The sequence below is a fragment of the Leptinotarsa decemlineata genome, unplaced genomic scaffold (genome assembly GCF_025532065.1).
Source record: "Leptinotarsa decemlineata unplaced genomic scaffold, Ldec_3_MD MMD2_P_RNA_scaffold_2, whole genome shotgun sequence".
Taxonomy (NCBI): Eukaryota; Metazoa; Arthropoda; class Insecta; order Coleoptera; family Chrysomelidae; genus Leptinotarsa; species Leptinotarsa decemlineata.
In genome coordinates, this window is record NW_027412529.1 from 27,632,140 (window position 1) to 27,659,567 (window position 27,428).

A 27,428-nucleotide genomic window follows, 5' to 3' on the forward strand; every position below is an offset into this window, starting at 1 on the left:
CGAGAATCCAAGTTCAATACAGCACATTCTCGCAGTCGAGGACCGCGAGTTGGCAACGTGTCGCGCATAAAGACTCCACGACAATGTGGAATTCTCATTTGACGGGCACATTTTTGAATTTCCGAATCGTATAATGCTCTATGGGGTAGCTTCAGTAGGAGTTTTTTTGTTTTTTCAAGTAAAGACCTCGCCCTTTGCGTTGCTGTTGTTTTTTTAGGAACAGACCAAATCCTCGAGGTGTTTTGCGTAGGTACAAACCGGAACCTAAATGTTCCATAGCTTTATTGTGGCGTTGATCTTCTTCAAGTTTCTTTTTGGCATTTTTAGCATCTATTACGGTTTTTTCGATAGCGCCTGCTCCACCTGCCAACGAACCCAAAGCTGAAAGGGCAGCGAATATAGGTATGAGGGGAAGGATTCCTCCAGATTTTGCTTCGAATGGTATTATCCTAGGTATCCGTATGTTCTTACGTCCTCCAGCTTGACTCAATGCCATTTTAGCAGCTCGCAAAGCCGAAGCACTAGATTTCTTAATATTGGTAGGATGTGGCTTCCAATTTTTAGTAATTTTTTGAAGCATATGACGTCGAAAAGACAACCCCATGCCGAGCTTACGTTTCGCTTTCATTGTTGTAGTTACGAGCCAAGCTGCAGCTTTTTCACCAAATCTAGCGTCTTTCGATTTAACGCGTTCCCAAGCTCTATTTTCCAACACTTGATCTGCTTTATGGCGGTCTTCTAATGAGTCGCTTTGAGAGTACGCGATATCGTGATCTTAACAATATTCGTCCGAAGGATTTACACCGGTGTCACCGCGTTCCAATCTCTTTTTCAATTTGGTGCCTGGTCCGCAAAACTGATAACCAGGTAGATGTAATTCGAACGGGAGCTTATTGATGATCGAATTGACGACACCTGCACCGGAGTAAGTCAACATTGAGAATGATTGGGTGATGACTGTGATGTTTTTATTTATAACCGTAGCGCACTCATTATCCAGCATCACATCATGAAAGTCGTTCAACATGACAAGACATTACCTATTGAAAATTTAGACTTTTTGAATGAAGCCAACAATAGTAGTGTAGTTGGGAAGCATGGTATATTATTACCCAATTCGTTTCGTGCAATAATTTGTGTGCCGAGTGGTTATGGAAAGACAAACGCTATCTTAACATTGCTATTCCACCCGAATGGCGCCAAATTTGGAAATATCTACGTATATTCAAAATCATTGTATCAACCTAAATATCAAGTGGTTCAAGAAATTTTCAGTAAAGTCAAGGGGTTGGGATATCATCCGTTCAGGGAAAATGAGGGCATCATAAGCCCTCACGAAGCCAAATCAAATTCCATATTCATTTTCGATGATGTCGCATGTGATGGCCAACAGAAAATTCGCGAATATTATTCTGTATGTAGGCATAAGAACATTGACGCCGCCTATCTTTGTCAGACATATTCAAAAATCCCCAAACAATTGATACGAGACAATTGCAATATGATTGTACTTTTCAAACAGGATGAAATGAATTTGAAACATGTATTCGATGAACACGTCTCTCCCGACATGTCTTTCGATGAATTCAAGAGAATGTGTGCCGAATTTTGGCAACATCGATATGGAACCGTTGTAATAATGAAAGATTTCGATGAGAATGGTGGACGTTATCGTCAAGGATTCGACAAATATATAAGTATACACAGTATACACTTCCACTTATGTTTCGCTTGCGTTTACGCAGCTATTTTTATCAAGTACTTTCTTGGTTTTTTTCTCATTTTGTCTTCAATCGAGGACCGCCTGCCTGGTACTGACGATGCCCAATAGGCTGAAACAGCTGTCTACCGGTGGCTCTTAAATTGAAATCAATATGAGGATGATCAAAAAGTACTTATCTATTCATTTATATATATATATATATATATATATATATATATATATATATATATATATATATATATATATATATAAATCGATTTAATTCGTGAGGTTGCAGTCAATAGCTGGGCTGTTACAAAGAAAACTCTTTGTTATATGTCAAGCTTTCGGTATATTTCACACCTTCGTCAGGACAACTACAATAATAAGATTATATATCTTGTAAAAAATATATAAATATGGAGAACTTACTAACGTGAGAATAAAATATAAAATGTTTCAAAAACAGATAGAAAAACATTAATAAATGACAGTTGATAAAAATTTTGGCTGACAATGTCAAGTGGGAAAATTCTGAATGATACTTGAATTACTAGATTTTTTATTTTCTTTATCATATTTCAGTAGGTACGTGTAAATTTTGCTAAGACTATCAATATCAGTTCGTTTATTCATTGAATGTTCTTCGTTATTAATATGTATCATTTCCAAAAATATTCTTTTGGAATATTTTTGGAAATGATTAGAAGCGAAAGCTTGGCAAATATGGAGAACTTACTAACGTGAGAATAAAATATAAAATGTTTCAAAAACAGATAGAAAAACATTAATAAATGACAGTTGATAAAAATTTTGGCTGACAATGTCAAGTGGGAAAATTCTGAATGATACTTGAATTACTAGATTTTTTATTTTCTTTATCATATTTCAGTAGGTACGTGTAAATTTTGCTAAGACTATCAATATCAGTTCGTTTATTCATTGAATGTTCTTCGTTATTAATATGTATCATTTCCAAAAATATTCTTTTGGAATATTTTTGGAAATGATTAGAAGCGAAAGCTTGGCAAAGTAAAGCAGAGTTTGATTTTTGATTTTTTGACTGAGAGACCCTGTTAATCCATTTTACTATATATATATATATACACAGAACACGGAGCGAAACCCGAGAAAACAGCTCATATATATATATATATATATATATATATATATATATATATATATATATATATATATATATATATATATATATATATATATATATATATATATATATATATATATATATTTATATATATATATATATATATATATATATATATATATATATATATATATATATATATATATATTATATATATATATATATATATATATATATATATATATATATATATATATATATATATATATATATATATATATATATATATATTGGAGGATGACACAATCCCCCTCTTCAAGTTCATTTATGAAAAATATCTGCAGATAGAAGAATATTAATTCTAGAAAATGACGTTCGTAATAAGATAATCATAAAAGAGATTCATAAATTCCGTATAGATGATAGTAATCTTGAAGACCTCAATTTGTTAGATGTCGCATATTGAATTTTCATGATTGCTATATTTAGTAAAGTAGTGAACTTCATGAATTTTTGTCGAATTGAATCATCCTCTTCAAGCTCAAAAAAATTCACATTTTTCTATTCAACAAAAATCTGTATTTTTCCCATCAATTGTATGCGTTAAAAACATAATATTTCATGTCTGTATTGGAACAAACTGTCTAACAGAATTTAAAGACGAGAATCATGAATAATTGAATATGACATTAAAAAAAAAATTCACATTTTTCTATTCAACAAAAATCTGTATTTTTCCCATCAATTGAATGCGTTAAAAACATAATATTTCATGTCTGTATTGGAACAAACTGTCTAACAGAATTTAAAGACGAGAATCATGAATAATTGAATATGACGTTATTTAGGTTTATTTTGAAAAAGTTACATCAGGAATGTGAAAAACAAATCTAATACTCATTAGTGAATGAATTATGTGTTACTCATCATCACTCAGAACATTCCAGACAATTGTGATTTTCATATAATAATTTACATAAGTGATAAAACACTCAACATCATGAATATATCACATATGACATGATATTTCTCTAGCTGATAAAACGACGTTCAGTGAATGGAAAATTTGAAAATGAAAGTCATCAGTTACGAGTATTCAGAATAACATTATTCCAAAGCCCTGTAAAAGGCATTTGGAGTTCAGCCTGGAACAAGTGATAAGACCTTTCACGGGTCGAAACCGTCCTATCTGTTTCTCAAATAGTTATTTTGCAGTGAGGACTGCAGTCAAAAACAGAGGACGAATGTCGTCGGCGGTCGATGTCGGCATTGCAAATGACCGCCTTGAAGAGCCTCGGTTATCTTTGGTATTCATGGTTTCAGTTCTCTTAACAATCCCATATGTATCACCTTCGTTAGTGAAGATGTTATCGCTCTTGCTTACTCAGGCTTATCCATCAAGAAAAGTGCAATCCTGCAAAGCATTTGTGGTTCAGTCTAGCACCACTGATGAGACCTATAGTAGGTCTAAACGGCGTTGTCTGATGTTGATTTTCAATTAGTAGCCTTGCAGTGAGAACTGCAGTGAAACGAATTTCGTCGGCATTCGATGTCGAAGCTTGGCTTTGCAACTGTCAACCTTGGGGAAACTCGTTTATCTTGAACATCGAATAATTGAGTTCTCTGTCAATCTCGGAGATGACGTCTTGATAAGGCCCAAAATAGTCTCTCATGAGAATTTATTTAGAAAATATGTGTTTTTGACTTACTTCTGTTTCATTTCCATTTGGTTCAGTTAGGTGGGCCTTACATGTCTGCTGTATCTCGGCTAGTTTAGTCATTGTGTCATAATAGGTAGACGGTAGGTTCCTATTTCACTATGAGGCTGTTATTAATGTTGCTCTCAAGACTAGAGATTATTATGTCTTGTATCTTCTTGTCTTGTTCCGAACGGGACAATATTGTTCCCTCAAATCCTCTGTCGACAAGAGACTGGCCTCTCTTGAAAGAAGTCAAGGAATGAGTAACATCATGAAAATTATGTGATGAAATTGCCCGGAAATTCAAGTAACACTTCAGTTTTTCCCTGGACACGTGTTTCTTCATCTTTCTATCTAAAATATAATAACAATTTGGGTTATATGACCTTCTACTAATGTAATGACTTGTAATGCTATTTCACATGAGCTTAGGAGATAACCAATTAAATATTATGAGAAAAAATCCCTAACTCATCAAAAGGTCATGAAATAAACTAGTTACAATTTATGCTTCACATAATAACAATTTCAATCATATGACCTTCGACCTATTCAGAGACTGATGAATGAGTTTTGGTAAAAACTGATTAGCCATTTCAAAACATCGTAAACTTTGTTTTTTTTTTGACAAACTCATTGATTGGAATGTGATAAATAAAGTGATGGTCAATTTTCACATTAGAAAATGAGGTATGGGATCATTCAGTAAAATTTCATTACTGTTGACTTTATCGAATCGTAAACATTGCAGAAGATTTAATTTGAAACTGTTTCTTGGTAAAAATATATGTATAATATAGGTATGCAGAATTATCGCTATCACTTATCGATAAAGCCAGACACGTGGCTCAAAGTGACGATACAAAGGCTCTTTGTTTGATTGCATAATATGTCATCACCTATTTTCCTATTCTTACCCAAGGTGACATTGATCACTGTCAATGCCGAATCATCACCCAGAGATATGCAGTTCTCAAAGCGACGGAACAAAGGCTCTTCGGTTTCATAATTTGTCATCACTTATTTTCCTATAAATACCTCCTACGAGGCGAAATGATGAGTTAGTTGTATCAGTCATACTAGTGACAAGTGCAACGATTTTATCTGAAAGTAAGTGTTTTTCATGTTCACTTTATGAATTTTTATTGCAAGATGTTTTATACGTTTTTGACTTTTTCACAAAAGAATTTATTCAAATTCAATTCAATTCAAAGGTTGTGAGAGTTGTTGTTGAATTATCATCAATTTTCCAAAATTTTCCTCAGATTAATATACTTAGGTGTTTTTCCATACATACTTTTTGAGGATTAACGTTTTTTTCAATTATTTTGTAATACAAAACGGTTCACAGGTATTTACGTATTCCTCAAGCCAACCCTGGACTACTATTTTTATCCTACATACATCAGAAGATAAGAAATAACAATTGCTGATATTTTTCCATCTTTAATAATGAAAAAGATAAGAACCGGTATTGGTGACATCCATTTTTCTCGAATACTATCTCTTACAGTAATTATTGTATCGTACAATTTGTTTTGATGTTAGATGGCAGCCTCATAACCGGGAAACGTGATTATTAATTTTAATCGAGAATGATCCAAGCTGAATAAGAGTTTTTCTCGTATTTTATCTATTTGCCTTTGACAATGCCATATCTTGTCTATATACACATTTATTATGTAGTAAACAGAAACTCATTTTGTGAGCAGCTTTCTAGTTGAATAAAACGCATAGTAAGTTCCGAATAACTTTCATTCAAGTTGTCATTTATTGAGAGAGTGTTGGTATAATTAGAAACATTGTTTTATTTTTGGTTTCTCACAGGTGGATTTTCTAAAATTCAAGTTCAGTCGTGGAGGGGAAACCAAATAACAAAATAGCAGATTCACCTGTAGAGACGCCGCAGAGGATATTGACAGCCAACATCGTGAGAAGCAGTTAGAAAATACGCTGTCGTGTTGTTTCATTGGAATTTGTACGAAATTGAGGTTAGTACTGCTTTTTTTCTCTGTTCAATATATGTATAGAGTTTGTGGTTGTATACTATATTTTTTGTTCGACTCAAACATTTTTTCATTCATAGATATGATCCGCATAAAGAAGTGTTTTCAATATTTTTTATGTGTTTAGTACTTGCAGAATATGTGTTTTAAATTTGTTGTTTTGAATGACAGTGGATTTTTTTAATTATAACTGTAGCTCCCTCATTTTTCACAATCACTCCATGAAACACATTACCCCCACTCTTGAATTTTATTTTTCTCTGGAGTATGTTTGTATTGAAGATTGCATTTATTTCAGAACACTACATCAACGTGTGCAGTATCAGTTCAGTCATCTCAACAACTATATCCAAATCCAACTTAGCAACCTTTCCAGAACGAGTTTCAAATCACAGCAGCTTCTAGAACCATCTCAACAGTTTCCACAGAACGAGATTCAATTCTCTGCAGCTTCCAGAACCTACTCATCACACCAAAAATTTCATTTGTTAACAAAATATCGGTGAGTCATGTCAATAAATAAAATCCAAATGATTGATTTTCCAAAAACCAACCAACATTCGCAGTTACCTTCAATATCTTACGATGGTGTAGAGGTAAAGGATAATGTCTACCATGCGGACGTCGTGGGTTCGAATCTCATAACTATGAACTTTTTTTAATTGAAATCACGTGACAAGGAGGTCTGAGCGCTGATGCGGAATCCCAAGGGGGCCGAGGGCGAAGTCTCAAGAGGGCTTGAGCGGTGATGTGGAGTACTGAGGGGGCCGAGGGGTGATGCGGAGTCTCAAGGAGAACCCTCTGTCAGAAGACATCATAATACAAGCAATTCTGTAGGAAAGTCCCACGGAGCCCCTTCTGTCAGAAGTACCGTCCTACGCCGACATTTGACAGATGCACCGTCCTACGCCTTCCAGTAGATAGTTCAGCTAGTGATTCATAGGTGACGTGCACGATCCTCAATTCCGTAGCCGGTGAACGTCAATTTGTTAGCCCTGAAGTTAGCAACACCCCGACGTTTCACCCTCACAGACACCGTCCCACACCCTCATTGACATTTGACAGTTACACAGACACCGATCCGTATTGACAGACATCATAAAACCAGCAACTGCGCACACTGCGTCGCATGACAACACCCATATATCTAGTGTTTACAGTGTCCTTCTTCAACCAATAGATAGTTCAGCTAGTGACTCATAGATGACTCTGTGTGTTTATAACTTTTGTTGTTTTCATATACTTTTGTATCGATGAATCGAGCGCTTATCTTTTTGTGGTTACTGATAACAGGACATGAAAACAATTCTGTACGATACATTATTCAAATGGATCTCTCAAAATCCTATACGCAAAGCCAGGTAAATTCATACGGAACACCATGGGGGCCCTCAATTGCAGCACCGTGCATTGCCCCCTTATCTTCACGGAGCCCTCTCTGTCAGATGTAGCGTCCTACGCCTTCCAATAGATAGTTCAGCTAGTGACTCATAGGTGGCGCTAGGATTAGTGTTTACAGTGTCCTTCTTCAACCAATAGATAGTTCAGCTAGTGACTTATAGGTGGCGCCAGGGTGGTGTACTCGCGACGATGCGTCTGGGTCACGTGACAATTTGGAGCGCTCTGATTGGTCGTAGGATCCAAAATTGCCAGAATTACATGGGGTTTTGATTTGGAACTGTCCTACCTCCTTTACTAATATTAATAAAAAAAATACAAAAGTTTCATTATAATAAACGGGCTTTTCTCAAAAAAACTGTCTCCTATAAATATTCTCTCTTCGTTTTATAACACAAATCTTTCAGGGGAGAAAGTTTTTGGTTTTCTGTTCCTTCACCATTATACGAATGATGTGGATTACTTTCGAAGGAAGGTGTGAAAATATTGAGTTCAAAATAAATTAATTTTTCAAATATGTGATGATGCATAGAAGTCGCTGTATAAGAAAAACTTTTCGAAACAACAACTTCTACATGCAAATTTAATTACATGAAGGGAAAAGTACTTTCGACAAAACTACTTCCATATGAACAATAATTTTTTCGAAACTCTTATTCAGTTTGTACTGCAAACATTCCTTACTGAATAGAAAGAGATATCATTCATATAAACTTTAGACAATCAAATATATGGGAGGGCAACAATATTATATTCCACATACATAAAATACCATAATTCTTAATGGTGTACCTCGAAGTTTTGAAACAATACACATGTCTTATCACTTCATTAGCACCGATTTGGATAACATTACAGAGTAAATAAAAATAATCATAACAAAACTTACATCACAAAAGAAAAAGAAGTCCCTTCCAAACAACTTTTTCTATATAAACGTTGGATACTATGGAAATCACTCCTTTTTGTTTTTTGTATGAAAATGGAGAAGTAGAAAAACAAAAAGGATTATTTCCAAAAACCGATGTCTCCTGAAAAATACCCCTTTCAATTCAAACATCCAACAGTTCATCACAAATAATTCATAGTTTTCATATTTTTCTCAATGAAATATGATACTTTTTTTAGTGTTTAGAAGTTATTGGGCCATTTGTCACCAATGTGTGAATATTCAAATGAAGTGTCGATTTTTCCCTCGCCTTGCCAGTATTTGACGATCTGATAATTGAACTATGTGGAGTGGTGAATTCCTCCTAGTTATTGAAGGCGTTCCGAATGGGTGACCTTTCAAATAATTCACCCGATATTGCCATTTCAGTCCTATTCTGGTGTTTGTACTAGGGTATATATTTGTCCGCAGAGAAATTTATTTCTCTCTCATTTCCTCTTATTATGAATCAAAGAAATCATTTGAGCTATTCAACGAATGATATTTGGTTTTCATAATCAATATTTTATTGACACTTTTCACTTATAAATATTCACATATACTCAATATTTGATTGAGACACATTAGTATGAACTGATTCGAAAAGATTTCATTGGCAAAATTTATTTAAAATCGAGGCAACTGTGTTTTTTCCAAAGTATACAGAAATTATAATAATATCACGAAAATGATTTCAAAAACATTTGTTGGTAAATATGAATCTGTGAACTGTGAATCGTTATTTGCTATCACTTAACAAACTCCATTCAATTGGTAACAACTTTGTTGTTTTTTTTTTAAATGTTCATTTATCGAAACTTTCTTTTTATTTCTGTCGTAATACTAATACAATATGAAATAAATCAAAAATTAGAAGTGTCATCAGTCTGATAGGACGAAAACGGTTGATTCAATGAAAAATTTCAGACATGAAAATATTGCCGATTATCGGGGCAACTCGGCGCATCCAAAAATGTTTCTCTACGATTCAATCATGTGCTCTGTAATTTCTTACCAAAGAGTGGAGACCGTGGGACTATTGGATCTTTTACCATTCTACTGTGCTAGAAAAAACTTAAACACTCCAGATATCTCCATCTGGTCCATTTTATCTTTGGCGTCAAAATGGAAATTAGATAAACTGGCATGTGGTCTGGATGCCACTTCAACATTGGTTTTTTCCGGAAAAACAATCTTGTTCATATTTTTTCCAAAAAAACGGTGTGTAAGTGGCTTCAGACCACATACCAGGTTATCTCATTTTTTTAATGCCAGAGATAAAGTAGAAGAGATGGTGAAATTTGAAGTTTATAAGCACAAGTGTCCGGGTTTTAATTGTGTTCATATGGTACAATGTGGTCAAAATTTCTCAAAACGGTATGCTGAACTTTAGAGGTCCTTCAGACTAGGTGAAAATGACTTGACGTTTTCAAACCATTCCTCAAAATGCAACCACAAGTTCTCGAATCTAAACGATATGAAAATTTTGCACTATGCAAGCAAGGCTTGGAAAATCAATAATTTGAATTCTTCGAAAATTCATAAGCATAAGCATTGCGGATATACCCCGCTAAAAGGTCAAATCGATCTAGTTCAGTCACCGGTTTTCAAATAACCGTACTCACATTGTCACAAGTAAACAAAATGCAGGTAAGTTGAGTACCTCTGTTATTACCTGCAGTCGTGTTCAGATATATGAGGGCTACTATCAATTATTTTCAGTTTATTGTATTCGTTCGAAAATATTTTCATAGGACGAAAATGCAGTAACGTTTGTTACAGATACAAGTGGTGAGAAAAGAAGTTTCATTGCTCATTTTCCACGAATAAAATATTCTTTCATGATTCATTTATCCAATATCCATTATGCATAAATGAAAATACAAAACAAAACATCACGAATATGAAGTTGAAAATAAATCATATATGTAATAATGCAGTGCAGCAATAGCACGAGCAAAGATATAACAGTATCGATGATGTCAATATCTGCTGTGAACTAAGCTATCCAGTGCGTTGTCAGAAAAGTATAATGGGAAATGACCGCATATGCTTTGATGTTATCTGTGAACTTGTTCTTTCTGGTTCCAAACTTCGACTTCCATATCGATAGTTGATGATTTCATAGTATTTGGTTTTATCAGAATTCAAATATATTCGAATATTATTGATATCGACAGTTATGAATTTTGTGGTGTCCTTTGTTATGTCTTCAGATGTAATTGTATTTTGAAATCCAATAATGCCAAAAAGAATTGTTACCAAAGCGTAGGAAACATGTGATGTTTCACGTGATGATGGAAGTTCATGAGGTTCCACTTACGATAAGCCAACTGGATTGTGTCTATCATCAGGAAGTATATCTCTTATTTTCTATCTGACTTTATTAATTTTCAAATCAGCATCTACCCCACCTATATATGAGTTTTTAAATGATCGAAGCGAGCGATTATTGAAATTCAGCATTCAAGATATTTTTGTTGTTATATTCGGCAACACACATTAAATACTATAGCGGTAATTTACCACTGAATACGTAGCTGGTTGTATTCAAGATATCTTGTTTCAATTCTGAAAGTCTCCATCCAGTTGTCAATGAGATGTTATCATGTGATTGTCCACATGAAATCATGGTTTTCATTATAGTTGTTATCCCTGGTCCCATTGATGAAAAAATTGTATTCGATTAAGAATGGTTATATTGAAAATCGAATGGCACTTGAAATACTTTGTAAGCCTATAGCTAAACCATTGAACGTTTTGTCATCAAATGCTGCTACAAAAACATCAGTGGTATCAATAAACCAAAGAAAAGTTTCGTCTATTCCGATTCATCCTATGAGAACTCCAATAGAAAAAATAAATTTTTGGTGTTGTATTATGAGTTTGGGACATTGGTATAGACACAATAAAAAGTAATATAGCAACAAATTCATTTGAAACACCACATCATCTCTCATCAGTTTCTCAGATCTTCACTCCCCATCCAATCTAGACGACGAAAGTCCTGACGGTGTATTGAAAAATGGAAAAATTCAACTCTTTCAAAAATGGTTACATTGGAAATCGAATGGCACCACCTGAAATACTTCATGAGATCATATCTAAACCACTGAATAATTCGTCATCAAATACTGCTGTGAGAACATCATCAGTGCTATCAACAAACCAAGAAAACGTTCATTATTCCCAGATAATACTAATGCATCAAATTGAATATCGGAAGAAAAGTATACCTGAATCACGTTCCTGAAATTCTTGAATTTGAACGATGATACCATAACAAAATCCATCGGATATGGAGTTCAAATCAGATGATAAATCTGTTGTTTTATTTTGGGATTTGAATGACTTGATATTCATCAAATCTTGGGTTCAAAGATTGTAACTTTCAAATACATCCATATTCACTTTGTGATTCATTTCAGTAATTGGAACAGCATTACTCAATTCAATACATGAGTTATTCTTATGCTGCAGACTCCTCTTGTGAGAATTGATTTGCCCCATGGAAATCGTCACATCACAACAATTACATGTGGACAGCAGCACCAGCAGCATCATCAACTTCCACTCGTTCCACTGATGAACCTCTTTGACAACTCTGGAGTTGATGCCGACGAAGATCATCACTACGAGCGAAATATTTACCACAGTCACATGACTTCATCAACATGCTCGATGTAAACTGATTTAAGGAACGGTCGCTAGCTTTCTGAATACGATTTCGGAATGATTCATAAGGAGGTCACAAACAACCCCACGACTCTCATCTCGATACGCTTACAGAAGGCGATAGAAGCAGGCAGTGGTCGTTAGAGCTTCATGTAGTGCAGACCTGTGCACTATCTGTTCAAGAGGAAGCGTCCCACTAGAATCACTCGTACGCTCTTTCTTCCTCGAAAGGTTCCATGTACCTTGATGGTCTTTCAGAGAGGACAGCTCATTTTTTGACGAATCTTCATAGTATGCAGACGTGTGTTTATTCTGTACAAACTTGTACAGTCATTAAGCTGAAGTCTTATGAAGCAGTTGTATCATATTTGAAAGTATTGAGCACCTCAAACAAGTCTACAAATCTCAACTGAAGGTCAGAACTCAAGGTCCATCCGAAAGTTTGCAGGAGTTTAGAACTGAAATCGAAAGGTTGGTAAGAAGCACCTGATAACTCCATCCACTGTATTATCGTCTATAGTTTCATCAGTCGAATTCGTAACACAGAGCTAAAATGTCCTAAATCTACAACGGAATATTCAAAGTGAGTATCCGAACGCACTCTGGCAAATTTCAGTTTATTATTGAAGGTCACTTTAATTCTTGCAGACTCGAGTTTTTGATTCAGAATTTAATTTTGATTGTCCTATTCAGTTCTTGGTTAATATAATGCATATATTGTTGTGATATGGAATAGGTAAATACCTTATTTTCCTTCAACGCTGGTGTGTGTGATGTGATTTTTCTACGAAGCTGAAACTTGTGGATATTTCACTAGGAGTGGCAGGACAGATAGGCTTTTCACTGAGTTTACTTTTGATAATCAGTATATAATATAATTATATTCAATTCTTATGTTTGCATACAATATTTTTCAAATTTGTGGAGAGAACAATTTGGCGTGGCGTTTCTCTTCGTCGCCTCAAAAAGAATCCTGTTCATTGACAAAATAGTTGAAAATCTATTTCTTTTCCTAGTTACCACCTATCAATTTTCATATGTACAAACTTTCAACTCCTTTATCAGGAAAATTATCTATTTCACAAATGTAACATTGCTTCTCAAATTTAGATACATTTTCATTTCACAATTTTGTACAAAAAAGTTAACCTCACTTATGTGTAAATACAAATATTTTTCATAAGCATCACTTGATGTCCGTTTCTAAGGAAATGGTTCACAACAATAATTTTTAAATTCTACGTCATTCCTAATTAATAACAATTAGTTTATTATGCCTTTTTCGATTTTTCCTCACAGATATTAATTTAATTCCATCTGACATTTCTTTCTAACCTACATCGGTTGTCTTCTTTTCAAATTCATTGAATTTTTATGCACAAATTTTGATATTTAAATTTACCACTCTTTTGTATTTGTTTCGTGATGTTTTGAAAATCCCCATGCAGTGTTGTATTCGAGTCTTTTCATAACAGATACCTCAAGTATTGAATATATTTTTTTATCTATAAACAAAAAATATAGCTAATACTTCCAATTATGATTAGGATTATGATTATGACATATTTTTATTTTTATGTTTGTTTATATAAATAAATATCATTTATGTTGAAAATTCCTCTAATTCTTTCTTCATTTAAATATTTTATTTTGTAGTTATTCATAGCTATTCATATTTTTCTCACTTACAATTTCCTATGGACCTTCAAATATGGGAAGTAACTTTGCATATATGTTCATATCTGTTACTCTATTTGCCTTATTAAAACCAATTGACCTTTTTCAAAGGTTACATTTCAATGTGTTTTCTTTTTATTCATCCTTTTCAAATATTTACTATCACTTTTATTCTGTCTCATTCTTACTTCTGATGAAATTTTCTCTAATTCTTTGTTTCCTTCTTACAGCCATTTTTTGGGAGGATGTTGTCCCATCATTAAAAAATATGGACTGATTTCTGTTACTGTATGTGGTAACTGGTTGAGATATTTCTCTACCTCCGGTAAATTATTGTCCCAATTTCGATAATTTTTCCTGGATAATATTCTGAGCAATTTGATCACTTCTTGAATATATATTTTCGATGGATTTGACTTTGAATGTCTAATACTGGTAAATATTAATTTGATTTTATTTTTATGACAAAATTTTTAAATCTATCATTTTGAAAGTATGTTATTATCCAAAATACATTTTTGTGGATTTCCTATTTTATTGAAATATTGTTGGAGACAATTTGTTATAATCTGCACATTCGTTCTTTACAAGGATAAAATTTTACTATTACAAGAATTTGTTTGTTTCTATCATTTGTTGTTATCAATTCACTAATAAAATCAATGGCAATTCCTTCTCATTTGTTTGTGGTAATTATATTTCTTGGGATATTTGTATTTACAAAATTTTTGAATGTTATAAATTTGGCAAATATTACAATTATTTGTTGAATCTTTGGTCATTTGGATATCTTTTCTGCAAAAATAATTTTCCCTAAACATTATCCATACTTCTCTCACTCCAGGATGACCATTATGTCCATGTGAATACTTCAATATATTATAAACTAATTCATTACTAATTACATATAGTTCCTGATCCTTTATAATCTTTATCCAAATACCATTGACTTTTTTACATTTAATTACATCCTTTGCTTTTAATTTACTTTGATCTTCAAGAATTTTGTTCATTGAAAATATTCCCTGTCGGTCAAATAATATATTTACCCCAATTTGTAAAGTTCTTTCTCCCTTCACTCTGCCATCTGATCTTGTTAATGCAACAATATTGTATTTTCCTTTACTATGTCTGATTTCAAAATCATATTCTTGCAAAAGTAATGCACCTCGATGTATTCTCTTATTCAATAATTTGTTATTCATTACATTTATTAAAGACATGTGATCTGTCTTAATGATAAATTTAGATCCTAGTGAATAAAATTTCAATTTGATTATACAAAAGATTATTCTTGCAAATTCTAGTTCTGTTTTACTGTAATGTTTCTTATATCTTTTGGTCACTCTCGACACAAAACATACCTGTACCTCTTTACCTTCTTGCAATAAAACTCCAGCAAGTTTGAATATAGATGCATCAGTTCTTAATAAAAATGGTTAGATTGTTTGCGAATTCCACTTTGATATTAATAAATGCATTCTCTTGATCTTGTCCCCATTTCCACTTATTGTTGTTTTCAATAATTCAACTAGACTTAATGTTTTGTTACTTATGTCCGGCATTAATTTTTTTAAATAATTTATCATTCCCAAAAATCCCCTTAAGGTTTTTAAATTTACAGGTCTATTATACTCCAATATAGCTCTAACTCTTCCTTCATCCATGCTTATTCCTTTTGTGACCAATTTGTATCCAAGGAAAGTCACTTCTGTTTGATAAAATTTTGATTTTTCATTGTTAATTTCAAGTCCCAATTCATCTAATTCATCAATTAACAATTTTATGTGTTTCAGGTGACTTTCCCAGTCTGTGGAATATATCCATGAACCTGATTTATCTGTTCTTTGCTTTCTTTTCTATGATCTTCTACCTTTTCTTCAATAGTCCTTTTATATTCTGCTAATTCTTGTTTCAAATTATTATGGTTTATTTTAATTTATTTTTCTAACTTCTCAACATTATTTGTCTGGTCATCAATTTTTCCAAATAAGTTTTTCATATCTTCATTCCTTTTTCTTTCCAATTTTTCAATATCTTCAAGTCTTAATCTTTTCAGTCTTTTCATATCTTCTTTCCTGCTTTCATCTCTTCTTTTCTCATGAATATGAATATTTTTCAAAAGCATCACTTGATGTCCGTTTCTAAGAAAATAGTTTTACATCATTCCTAAATAATAACAATTAGTTCAATATGCTTTTTTCAATTTTTCCTCACATATATTAATTCGATTTCATCTGACATTTCTTTCTAACCTATATCGGTTGTCTTTTTTTCAAATTCATTGAATTTTTTTGCACAAATCTTGATATTTCAATATTTCACTCTTTTGTACTTGTTTCCTGTCAAGGCTGTGGGTTTCAATACACGTATACTGCTGTATTTCTGTATCTGAATTCCTCCGTGATGTTTTGAAAATCCCCATACACTGTTGTATTCGAGTCTTTTTATAACAATATTTTCGAAAGCCAAATTGTCAAAATTAATAATTTCCGAAAATATTCAATTTTCCAAATTTATAGCCTCAGTGCACCGCACTATATGGGTCGATCTAGTGAAAGTTCATTTACCTAAATAAAAGTTATGATATTCGGCAATTAGCCAATCCTATCATCTGAGTTAACCCCCAACTCGCGAGCCATTTGGGCCACGACATGTGGTGGAGGCGCAATTTTTCTGGTAATTTTTTGTCATGAATTAATTCAAAATCCTTCAACAATGTACGCAAATACCCTATTTACTAGTAATTTTTGTTCCAAGTATTTTTTAAATCATTTAAATATATATATATATATATATATATATATATATATTATATATATATATATATATATATATATATATATATATATATATAACAAATTCTATATCGGCCAAACCAAGAAAAAACTGATCCAAAGGTACAATGAACACAAAAAGGCATACATAAATCCAACAGTATATAAATCAAACCTTGCAACACACGCCATACAAAACAAACATAATTTCCCCCCCACCAGAGAACATAAAACTAATAAAACAAATCAACAAGGGAAACCGCATGGACATTTGGGAAAACTTGAACATCCATAAATTCAACAGTCATAAATCACTTATCGAGGAACAAGTACAAATCAAAACACAACAAGATCTCACATTCAATATATCAAACAAAACCATACACATTCCTAGAGAAGATCTAACATGAAGAAGAGTACCTGATGCAGAACAAATACAGGCAAATTTACCTAAAGTACCTGAAATACCTGAGTTAAGACGCTCTTACCGTATAAAGAGACAGACAACAGGATGACCAGTTCAGTTTGAGGAGTGCCAGATGATGACAGTACTACCAACTGTCGAAAGCGCTCGCAGATAATTAATAGAAGATATAAAGCTTCAAATCCTTTTTGTAGAATTTAATATTGTAATACTCAAAATAAAGGAAAATTAGTTGCATCAATCAAATATATATATATATATATATATATATATATATATATATATATATATATATATATATATATATATATATATATATATATATATATATATATATATATATATATATATATATATATATATATATATATATATATATATATGTGTGAGTATGTGTGTATGTCTGTGTGTGTATATGCGTATATATATTTATCCACTTATTATTTTTTTCTAATCAACGGGTTAGTTATTTTGTTTTCCAATCTGAATATATATATCTACACATGGATAGAAATGTGAGTTTTAAATTGTAGACTTTTGAATCACGCACTAATAATACTCCCCAATGTTTTTAATCCAGTAAGGGCAGACACAGTAAACCCAGAGAAACAAGATATATTTTTCGGTACCCTATGCACCATACTTATATTATTTTTATGATCTTGATTTGGATGTGCCTAAAGCACATGTTTAGTCAACAGCCTAGGTCCAAGAATGAAAATGGTAATCCAAATCGAGTACCTCCACCGAGAGTGAATAACCCTTCATTACAGTTGAGTACTATTGAACTTGATCAAAACATGTCTCTCAAACCAGGGCAAAGTGTGAGGTGCATGTTAAAAAGATTAGAAGATGACAGTGAGTCAGTTATAGATGAGCCACAGGCGAATAATGATTAGTAGTCGATCATTTGAATTGATTAATTGAGTAATTTTTCGAGCTCGGCAAGTTCTGGGCCCCAACTGTGCTTGAAAAATCACTTGAAAGTAAGTTATTAGACTGGCCAGTCAAAAGAAATAATAAGAATACGAGTGAATATAAAAAGGAGAAATGATTAAGAATTTATGAAGAGGAAAATAAGTGTTTGGAGAAAATAAAATGGATAGTGAAATATGTGTTGAAGATTAAATGAAATAGAAATGAAAAAGTTATGTGAGTTATAGTTGATTAAAGTAATACCAGAGATAGGTATACAAATGAAGTTAAAGATATATTTTTGAAATAATGAGACTAGGAATGATATAACTCGACTAGGAGATGTAGGGATACATTTTGTAAAAACTCGACAAGCACACTGTTATACAATGGGTAAAATAGGTTGTAATAATGTATGTAAACTATGTCAACACAATATAGTAGGTTTACCAATGAGATAATTTCTGAAAAGGGAATCGGGTATTCATTCTTGAACGGAGGGAAGGTACAGAAAAGATAATAATATAAATAGATAATACTATTAATAATGATCAATAAACTAATTAAAAATATACTTTATTGTCGAATATTTCATCTAATTGACTGATCAGCAGTACATGGCTGTTTTCTTTATTATTTTATTTCTCAATTTCAACAAATCAATATAGACGAATATTTTCACGACCCATGTAACAAGTACGGGTATTTATGTTTATCTTTTTTTTGTACTCATTACATGAAGTTACGTTATTATTGAAATGATCTTGTTTAACTAGCCGGTAGCCGTATGATGCACCGATATTATGAATTTTCAATTCCCAATCAAAAATTGTTATTCTGATTATTTTGTCATTTGACTCACATTCCATTATATTCAAGTAATCCTAAAATGATTGTTATCTGAAGAACTTACTGGCGTTTTGTTTTATATTGTTTCATGTGGAGCTGGGAGGGCCAACCATACCTAACACAGACATGACAGAAAAATTATCCCCCATGGAAATCCAGTGGAAACCCAAAGTGAAGGAGTCTTTTTCCAGCGAGTACCGAATCCAAGATAAACTCACCCGTAGAAGATGAAATGAACCATTCAAACCCTATGGCAAATTGGACAGATTCAGACCCAAAATTCCAATGCTATATGGAACTCGGTTACAGGGTCATTGCACGATACTAATAGAAGTAACACCACATAAAGACAAATTGATGAACAAGCGGAAGTTACAAGACAGTCATAGATGGACTATTCACCGTAGATAACTGGCGATCCATTGATCCACTATCGATCTAATTCAAATGAAAGATCTACAACAAATAAAATAGATGAAACCTCAAATAGTTTGAAATAGAAAATAGTTTGAACCTCAAAATGTCAAAAGTCTTCTGAATTGAGTAGGTTGACGGATGACATATTAGACAGGATCAGGCCTCAGTATTGCAGCATGGACATCTAGCGGCGGGTGAAAAAGTTGTTGTGGAAGCGATTCGGCGCAGTCTAGGGGACAGGACCGTTTTCAGAATTTTCCAAACCGAATGGGCAATAGACTCTCAACGTAAAGGTGAAGTGTTAGTGACTTTGCATGTGGTTGGACCTCATGTATGGACTCTCATCTTTACAAATCCACTTATATTATTGATGTCATTTTTTTTTTGTACGAGTTTAAAAAAGAATGATTTTTTTTCTCATATTTTTTTTTCACTTTCACTACATTCAGTTCATTTTTCTTATAAATAGGATACACAGGGTATTTCATATAGCACGAATAATTTAAAACATGTTAACTTTATTATTTCACTGGGGTTGATTTAGATAAGTATTTAGGTTGAATATTTTTCAAAAGCGGGGTCCGCTTTCCACGGGTGGTGGAGATGTGACAAAAGCCAAATTGTCAAAAATATAAATTTCCGGAAATATTCAATTTTCCAAATTTATAGCCACAGTGCACCGTACTGTATGGATCGATCTAGTAAAAGTTAATTTACCTGAATGAAAGTTATGATATTCATCAATTAGCGATAATGCAATAGTGCTGATTGGCAATATTAGACTTCGACCTGAAATCGGGAACAAGTTAACCCCCATCCATATATATATATATATATATATATATATATATATATATATATATATATATATATATATATATATATACATATATATATATATATATATATATATATATATATATATATATATATATATATATATATATATATATATATATATATATATATATATATATATATATACATGAAACAGCATACCTGTGCTGTGTGAGAATATTCAATTTGGAAATTTCAATTTCGAAAGAAATCTTCAACATCAAAATGACAACTTTTTGACATTGAATAATGTGAAATATTTTTTCAAATTTTTCATTATCGTTTATCATGGTGATTTATACTGTGTTAATATTACAGGATGTATTCAGATTTATATTTTTTGTTAGTAAAAATGAATAAATTTTGCTGAGGTTTTCGATGTCTGTCTTTTTGTTGATATTGTTTTCTTTAATTTTGAGTCAGCCATTTCCAGAAATTGCCTTTTATTTGAATCTGGTTCGAAATAGAGAATTTCAGTGTTAGAATAATTTCCTTATATCTCACTTTAATAGATCTTTTTGTCTGTCCATAATATTTTGCATCGCAGTCCATACATTCAATTCCGTAAATTTCAGACTTTTCCGAATTCTTGACTTTGTCTTTTGGACTTCCCAAAAGGCTCTGCAGTGTATGACTTGTTTTAAAAACTACCTTCATACCTAGTTCCTTGAAAATCTTTCCAAAGTTCTTCGTATAATGGTGGTATGGAACTGAGATGTATTTATCTTGGTTTTTGTCCTTTCTGAAAGTCGAGATTTCGTTCATTTTTAACCTTAACTTCTTTTTCCTAATTATGTCATCTACAATACCCTTCGGGAAACCGTTAGTGGCTGCTATCTCCTGTATTGTACGTTTTTCTTTTGTGAATCTATCATGTGTTAGAGGAAAAGTCAAAAAACGATGCACCAAAAAATTCAACCCAGCACGTTTGTGCTGCCCACAGTGATGTGAACTGTCAGGAATATACCTGTATGTGCTTGTTTATTTCTAAATATATCATATTCTAACCCTCCATCTTTGCTCCTCATTATCAAAACGTCAAGAAATGGTAGTTGTCCCTTATTTTCTAATCCATACGTGAATTTCATTGATGGACATCTATTATTTAAAAAGGAAACAAAGTCCTCGATATTCGATTTTTTGGTATCGAATATCGCGAAAATATCATCCAAGCAGGAATTATTTTCGTTTGGTCGATCCGAACAATTTGATTTGCTTCAAAAAGGTGTCCAATATTTCATTATAAATCTGTTTATAATTTTGTCTCAAATCGGTTAAGTCTAAATTGGTTTTTCTTTTTATCGGCGCCGGCGGTTCGAGAGTTGAATCAATTGATTCGAAAATATTATTGGAAAATGTATTGTTATTTCTAAAATTCATCGAAATTTTTGTCGAATTGTTCAACCGTTGTTTTGAGTAATGAATATCTGTTTATTTATTTTGAAGAATGGAAAAAATAATATCGGTATGTTCAAATATTAATTTGAATATTTCTAACAAGAAATAAAACTCGTGATTATTCAAAATATATTTGAAACCTCTCGCCTCCCTAAGACTTTGGTCGTCGGTTTTAAAATCGTCCCTGTTTAGGATGAAATCAAAAACATCAATCAATTTGTCTTTGTTTGAATGCACTGAAATTACTGCTCTAGATCTAGAATTCCAACGCGTAGCAGCAAAAGTTGGCATTCGGCTACCACATATTTCATTTAAACCATGGCTCCTTTTGATGGATTTTGAAACAAAATGCCGAAAATCCAGAAAAACTTGAAAAAAATACGCGGCATCCTTTTATGTTGCATGCTTTGCTTAATACTAAATTTAGGGCATGGGCATGACAATGCGTAATAAGTATACATGAGGAGCTATGGACTTCATTTTAGTTTGTAAACCATTTGAATGGCCGGCCATGACCGCAGCCCCATCATAGGTTTGCTGAGGTTACCGCTATAGGAAAAAGTCTAAAATTTAATAGAATTGTAAAAGGATTATTTTGTAACTTTGGTCCCGTATGCAAAATATCGTTTGAAGAAATATTTTTATCGGTTTTCATAGTTCCATCAAATACTATTTGACATGGTGTAGAGGTACTATCAGTTTTGAAAATAGAATGGTTAGGTATATAATACGAGGGTAAATCTATTTTATCATCAGACACTAGGGACATATAGTTTTGGTCAATATAATCCTCGAAAATGGATGAATAGGTTTCTTGTAGTTCTGGTAATTTCTCTAATCTCTTTGCTAAAGAAAAAAACCTATTTTTGGTTAGTATTAAAGAATCTTCCAATTTGGTGGGATCATCTCTAAATGGTAACGCTACCATGTAATAACCTGCAACAAATTTTTCTTGGGTAGGGTATATTTTCTAGGTATATTTGGAATTATCCGAAAGACTAACGGTAAACAAGTCCGTAATTTAATTTTTTCCAAGAGTAATCAAATATGATTTGGATCAATTTACAATGAAAATTAAAATCCGAATCGTAATAGGACCAACAAATGTTGTGAATAAAATGGACTGTATGGAAAATCAGTTCTGTTAACGATTTTGTCACTCACCTGTTTTCAGACAGACGAATTCTCCAAAATCCTCTGGTTTTACACTCCAAGGAATGAGAAATTTGGCTTGGGAAAGAAAATAGGAGTGAGGAGTGTAAATACACACAGCACTGATTCTATGATAATCTAACAGTTATTATAGTTAAATAACGTAAGAAAATGTTCACTGTGACTCTCCTCTCTCCTGGTCATGAAAAAACTCCCTCTCTTGGTTTTTTTTCTCTCAACTATGCAAAAAACTACTTTCAATTTATCAAAGCGTAGGACTTGAGAGATAGGCAACACAAATGATAGTAATAGTAAAGTCAATCATATCTCCAGGAAATCTGAAAAATTAACAATGGCAATATATTCTCAATCCGGCGAAAAAATATATCTCAAATGAAAATCAGGGAGAATTAATGCACATGTATAGCTATTTCCGAGATATTTTCGAAGTTGAACATGAGAAGCACAATCTGATCAACATTATATTCAGATTCCTTGAAAATTAATAAACATACAGAATAGAAGTATTACAGCCATGCCAACATGGTTTTATAAGAGTTGTCAATATTACCTCGCGACGAATATTTCCGCATGAAACCACGAACTTGCTCACTTCAGAGAAAATTGTACAGAAAATAGCTTTCAGCGCATTTCAGCCGTACAAGTTCTCCGTGTGCAGGATTTCTGTTTTGTACAGATAAGGTAAATATTGTGTTCATATATTTCTTAAATTTCAATACCGCCCTCAAAAATGTCTCGCATGACAGATTTCTGGTGTGTTTGAAATATTCAAAGCAATTGCTACATTCAGAATTTCTGTAAAAATATACTGTCTCAAATACGTGTGTTTCAAATCAGTACTACATCTGAATTTGTTCTTGGGGAAACGAATTCCTGTCAAAGAAGTCCTATTGACTCATATATAATTGAATGAGTTTGTGATAATGAATACAGATCCTGAAATATGAAATAAACTTTTTCAAATGATAATTCAAATGCTGAACGTGTCACATTGATACGTAACAGATACGAAGACAATTGAATGGGAAAAAGGTAACTTTCATCAGGAACAATACAAGGTCGAAGAAAATTTACAGGGACTCTCATCCTTCTCGAGATATACGGGGGAAACCAAAAATGCTGTTTTTCGATTTTTTCGAACGGAATTGTTATTTTGAAGAATATCAATAAATGGAAAGGAGAAACGTTATTGTATTAGAAGTGTACTATGAAGATGTGATAATAAATATTCGATGAAACGTTTCGTGTCAACATGGCCACCATCAACTTATTTCTGTAAATTATATATTTTTGTCAATATATATAATTGCAGTCAATAGCTGGGCTGTTACAAAGAAAACTCTATGTTATATGTAACAGCCCAGCTATTGACTGCAACCCCTCACGAGTTGAATATTTGATATTTTGATATTTGATATATTGATATATTGAAGAACAGTATATATATTTACATGTAACATATTGTGTTTTTCAAAACTCTCAGATCCAGTAACTTGGCCCAGATATGTTTATCTGTTCTGCCATGTACTAGATCTATAGACTTTCTAAAAAAGTGTACATTTTATGATTATAACTAAGCAGTGAGTAGAGAAAAAATTTAGTAGAAAAATCAACATGATCGATTCAATATATATATATATATATATATATATATATATATATATATATATATATATATATATATATATATATATATACAGTGTGACCCATTTAAGATGAAAGCACCCTTATAAAACTCACATTTTTCAACCGATTGGAATGTTATTTTTTTGTTAGGTAGATATTCAAAAAGTCTATTAGGACACCAAATATCATGAATAAATCTCAATTTCCAGGGCCAACTAATCTTATTTTTCAAGGTCAAAAATATAAAAAAATCACTAGCGATTTTTTTAGAAAAACTCTGACTACACCACTGGATTTGTGACATTTTCAAATGGGTAACATGTAAATTACGTTGAAATGCGTCAATCAATAAAAAAGTTATAAAGGAATGAAATTTGAAAAATATGCCGTTTAATCAACCCACCAATTCATGTTCAGGAATTTTATGAAAATTCTGTATACTCCACTGGATTCAGGATGTCTTGAAATATCACTGGTCACAGTTTCATCGAAATCTGTTCAGTAATAAAAAAGTTATAAGGGAATGAAATTTGAAAAATATGTTGTAAAATGAAATTTTAACAACGTTCTTACTACACCACTGTTGATTATTGAAAAAATTATTGGGGTGATTATTGCAATGTCGTACAATTATAACATCTGAAAATCATGATGGTAAAAATAGTCTATAGGTATTTCTCGAAGTGGAGTGGATACATAAACAAGTACAATCAGGAGAGAACTCCTGGTTAATCTTCATGAAAACAATTTCAACAATATAAGACAAGTCTAATGTACTCCCAATAGAAATTATAACGAAAAAAATATGCAATGGATAATAATTATTATCATTCCAGTAGGTAACATCAGCTGTGATTTCTTCCTTTTGTTGAATAACAAAAAATGAGATTTGCAATTTTAGCTGCCTGTTATTCAGAATGCATTAATGAAATAAACAAGTTAGCTGTGACTTACAGTTTCTCATCTATTTATTTGCGCATGAATTGTCATTTTGTCAAATTGTCATTTTGTTACGCACCATTAGTGAACTGAATAATTTGTGTTTCAAAATAAAAACAGATAATGGCTCAATTGTCAATTCAAGAAAAAATCGAAATTATACGTCTTTCCGGTGATGATTACCGGAGTGAAAGAGAAGTAACTAGAATATTCAATGAAAGACACCCAAATCGTCCAGCCATAAGTAACAGCACGGTACATAAAATAAACCAAGTTTTCAATCGGACTGGAGCAGTAACCACATATATTTTAAAGAACAATATACGAAGAAGGAACGAAAATAACCAGACTATATTAGATTACTTCAGAAATAATCCAAATAGTAGTTTGAGGGATGCCAGCTTAGATTTAAACTTACCTAGGGAGAATGTTAAGCGATGTCTGAAGAAAAATAAATTGAGGCCATTTAAACCAAAGTTTTTACATACTCTGGAACTAGGTGATCAAGAAAAACGATTGGAATTCTGCTTATGGGCCCAGGGCGAGTATATTAATGACAGGCAATTTTTAAAGAAAATTTTATTTAGTGATGAAGCTAGTTTCACAACAAATGGAGTGGTTTCATCACAAAATATTCGCTATTGGGCCACTGAAAATCCTAACTGGGTGATAAACTGTAAAAGGCAGTATTCAGAAAAAGTGAACGTTTGGTGTGGAATACTGAATGAAAGGATAATTGGACCATTCTTTTTCGACGGCAACATGAATGGCGCAATTTTCCTACAATTTTTAAGGAATGAATTTTCGGACGCAATAGATGAACTTCCCCTTGCAGAAACGAGAAATTTATATTTTCAGTTAGATGGTTGTTCCATACATAATGCGGGAATTGTGAAGAGTTGGCTGAATCAAAATTACCCTAATCGTTGGATAGGAAGGGGGAGTACATTAATTGGATGGCCACCAAGATCGCCTGACCTTACTTCACTCGATTTTTTCCTTTGGGGTTATGTTACACAAAAGGTTTACAAATCACGACCAAGGAATCGAGTGGAACTGTGCACCAGAATTCAGAAAGCTTGCGATGCAATTACTCCACAACAATTGAGGAATACTTTAAAAAATATTCGTAAGCGATATGATAAATGCATTGAATTGGATGGAAGTTTGGTGGAGGCCACCAGAATATGAATTGCACTCATTTATTTTTCAATTCGGTATCTTCTTGGTTTCTATTTTTACATTGATTGTGAATAAAAGATTGTTTTCCGCTAGTTTGTAGCAATTAGAAAAATGTACTTACAGTTAGTTTTTTGTAGATTCATTTGAAATTATTGACACTAAAGTTTGTTGTGATAAACTGATTGATTGATATGGTTCGACATACATTATGAAAGGAAATTGATTCTCCCATAAACGTTTCATGAATTTTATTTGAATAAATAATATTTTGTTGAATATTGCCCCTAATCCAGTGGTGTAGTAAGAACGTTGCTAAAATTCCATTGAACAACATATTTTTCAAATTTTATTCCTTTATAACTTTTTTATTACCGAACAGATTTCGATGAAACTGTGATCAGTAATATTTCAAGACATCCTGAATCCAGTGGAGTATACAGAATTTTCATAAAATTCCTGAACATGAATTGGTGGGTTGATTAAACGGCATATTTTTCAAATTTCATGCCTTTATAACTTTTTTATTGATTGACGCATTTCAACGTAATTTACATGTTACCCATTTGAAAATGTCACAAATCCAGTGGTGTAGTCAGAGTTTTTCTAAAAAAATCGCTAGTAATTTTTTTAGATTTTTGACCTTAAAAAATAAGATTAGTTGGCCCTGGAAATTGAGATTTATTCATGATATTTGGTGTCC

At 32.5% G+C, this 27,428-nt stretch overlaps 1 protein-coding gene and 1 long non-coding RNA gene across 7 annotated transcripts in view; one reads left to right on the forward strand and one right to left on the reverse strand.

Moving 5' to 3' along the window:
- The window catches only part of Oct-TyrR (Octopamine-Tyramine receptor), a 1,115,181-nt gene that overhangs the window by 172,106 nt on the left and 915,647 nt on the right, over positions 1-27,428 (reverse strand). The window lies entirely within an intron of this gene.
- On the forward strand, positions 5,576-16,996 carry LOC111515194 (uncharacterized). Of its 3 annotated transcripts, XR_002723485.2 has the most exons (4): positions 6,021-6,243; positions 6,335-6,498; positions 6,812-7,015; positions 12,320-16,996. It is a non-coding gene; the product is annotated as an uncharacterized lncRNA (long non-coding RNA). The 3 variants fall into 3 exon arrangements; XR_012468385.1 differs by lacking the exons at positions 6,021-6,243; positions 12,320-16,996 and adding an exon at positions 5,576-5,617 and having other exon boundaries at positions 6,812-7,047; XR_002723484.2 differs by lacking the exon at positions 12,320-16,996 and having other exon boundaries at positions 6,022-6,243; positions 6,812-7,047.